At 33.3% G+C, this 3,203-nt stretch overlaps 1 pseudogene; it reads right to left on the reverse strand.

Moving 5' to 3' along the window:
• Positions 1 to 2,108: 2,108 nt before the first annotated feature.
• Positions 2,109 to 3,203, reverse strand: part of LOC132047794 (cysteine-rich receptor-like protein kinase 10) — a 73,204-nt pseudogene continuing 72,109 nt past the window's right edge.

Raw genomic sequence — 3,203 nt, forward strand, 5'->3', positions numbered from 1 at the left:
ATTCGAACTGACTGTCCATTTAAAGCCGTGACCTGGCGACCCGCAACCCACCAGACCCACACCAAATCACAACCAAAAATGAACCAAATCAGTCCCAGGTTGGACCAAAGCAGTAGCAAATAACTGAAAAAAATCAAAAAATCACAACCAAAATAACGATATCATTGATATGAATTAGAAAGCTGGAAATCTTCAAATAAAAGGACTGAAGATGTTATCAAGCTTAAACAAATTATGTTACTGAGGCGAAATTGTTCCCAAATGTACAGATACTAGGATTTGGAATATTTTATCATCAATTGCGAAGTACATGAAATGAAGAGCGTACAAATGATTCCGAAAAGGGGTAAATGCCCCAAGTATTTTTATGTATTCATAAAATTAAGGCTTTTTTCTTTTGCTGTATCCTTTAATCTTCTTTTTCCCCATTTTTTCTGTGGTTTAGATAATGACTAAAATATTTGTTCTGGGCACGGACTCTTTTTGGTACATTGCTAGTGACGCTGAATCCACTTAGCCAATCAATTTAATGTATATATACACAGATTTTGTGATAAACATGTAAACACCATCCGGTTGATTAAAGTGACTTGGATAAAAAAGAGGAGGATCTATTAACAGTAGGTCTGATCTAAAGAGGTTACATAAGTGCTCAATCGAATAATTAGTTAATTGAAGCTTCAGTTCTTTCAAATGGGCTGGTCTTTAATTTTTGCCTTCAAAATCGAACTTACGCCACTTTATTATCATTATTGTAGTGATATTATGATGCGAAAATATAAACTTATGCCCACAAAAAAGTTGTTTGCATTAAGAGGCAAAAATTAAAGTCCAACACAAAATAGGGACAAAAGTGCAAATGACCCTGAATTTATTGTTTTGACTCGGACTATGTGAAAAATGCAATACAATTCAAAATAATGAGATTGCAATAACTTTGAACCCACCAACTTTACATTCCAGATTCACACTCTTATAGAGTTGGTGATCCCCTGATTTCCTGATCTTTTCTTAGTTTCTTTCCTTATATCTTCACTAAATTTAATATCATGGCCACTAAGGAGTGCAGGATTATTTGTTTATGGCTCCAGTTTCTACACTTGAAATGAACGAATGTAGATAAGTGTCTTTCATATATCTTATAGAGTTGGTGATCCCCTGATTTCCTGATCTTTTCTTAGTTTCTTTCCTTATATCTTCACTAAATTTAATATCACGGCCACTGAGGAGTGCAGGATTGTTTGTTTATGGCTCCAGTTTCTACACTTGAAATGAACGAATGGAGAATTGCCCTCAAAGTGTCTTTCATATAACACATGACTCCTTTTCTTTCAGAAATTCAAAGAGGAGAAATTTTGCCAAAATAAGATGAATTATCAGTAGAAGTCTAACACTATCCTGAACTTACACGAACATTATTCCTGTCTGAGATTTTATCATCTGATCCCAATGAAAAACGACCATTCAAATTTAGAGAATGGTGTTTGCTCTTAATATCCAGCGTATGGTACTTAATCCTGTATCACCACATGCATCAACACACACAACTTTGTCATAAATTAAAAGTCTCTTGGTATTCTTAGAAAGTACTTTTGACATTAAACAATGTATAATGAAGATAAAATGAGACTCTTTAGCATTCTTTTAAAGCAAAAGAACACAAATCACATTTTCATAAATTACCAATCTCTTGGTATTCTTAGAAAGTACTTTTATTTAAGAAAGAAAAGGACTCTATTGAAGGGATTGGTAAGAGAGTAAAGTGCCACAATTTGGTTATAGAGCTGAAAAATGCTTCAGAATTTCATGTTACCAGTCTAAACAAATAAAGGCAAAATACATCTCCGGAACTAATCGAAAAATTTATTCACCATTTTAACAAGTTCAATAATACTTATGAAGCAAATTTGTCCAAAAACACAAAATCATTGATTAATCAATTGCAATATTCCCTCACTAAATGGGTGGGTTCGAACACATAACAAAATAAATAAGAAAACTCAGGAAAGGGACTTTTATGTCGAAGGATGTTATCAGGGATATAACTTAGTGATCAACGTACAACTCATTTCATGATGAACAAGTTGATTTACTTTTGGTTACTTTGCTTAACTCTGACATGCATGATTGTATTCTTCAATGAGTGAAATATCTGGGTTTACGTCGTTGTATGGCACTGAAAGACTCATAGAATGGGTACTGAGCATTCGATCTACCACACCCATGGTTGGTCTGTTAGCAAGCTTTACTTGAACGCACAATAAAGCAATGTGTATGTATCTCATGATGTCACCAACCGGTCCTGAGCTTCCAGTCAACATGGGATCTATCAAACTTGAAATTGTTCCTTCGCGCCAGTTCAACCAATTCTATGACATTTCCATTTTAGGGTCAGACAAAATCATACATCACACAACTTCCGGTCCATATTACACGTCTTTTAAAGTTTTTCTTTTCTCTTGAGAAAGCCATTTGATGATCTTAATTACTCGTATAAAGTATTTGTCTAAATTACAAGTAACATTATCTTTGTTTCAACTATTTAACACTCCACTAATTAGAGTTGTAAGGATGAATCTGAAAAAAAAAAAAGGTATCCGGTGCACAAAAGACTAATATTTGAGTAGCGGAGGGAGTAACATATCTCATATCATATATGTAACAAGTCTCCAACTAATTTTAGATTGAATAGCAGTTTATTGATTGAGGGGGTTACTTACATAGCTCAAAAGATTTTTCATGGATTCTCCATTTTTGAAACAAGTTTTGATTTGTTGGCCACTTATAATTTCTACTCCAAAACTGAAAACATGAGATTTGACTGAAAAATCCCCATGCGTTGCATACTGCGCGCCATATATCCACTGCAAAACGAAAACAGGAATTACAAGAGTTGATTTCTAACATTCCGCAACTTATGTATATATGACTCAATTCTCATCAACAGACTAAGTTAAAAAGGCCAAAAATTCAATTTTGGAGCTTAGTGGTCTACACATGGGGGTCAACAAGACAATTAAATGATTAATAAGGAGCCAAAATCGATAGCCACTTGATATGTATAAGAATAAAACATTAAAATATTTATCGTGATCATCATTAGTAAATTTCAAGTACGAATATCTAAAAGAAAAAAATTATTTTTCTCATAGTAATCTAGTCTTGTAAAATTTCAAAATCACTTATTTCATATCAATTCGTTT

The sequence above is a fragment of the Lycium ferocissimum genome, chromosome 2 (assembly GCF_029784015.1).
Source record: "Lycium ferocissimum isolate CSIRO_LF1 chromosome 2, AGI_CSIRO_Lferr_CH_V1, whole genome shotgun sequence".
Taxonomy (NCBI): Eukaryota; Viridiplantae; Streptophyta; class Magnoliopsida; order Solanales; family Solanaceae; genus Lycium; species Lycium ferocissimum.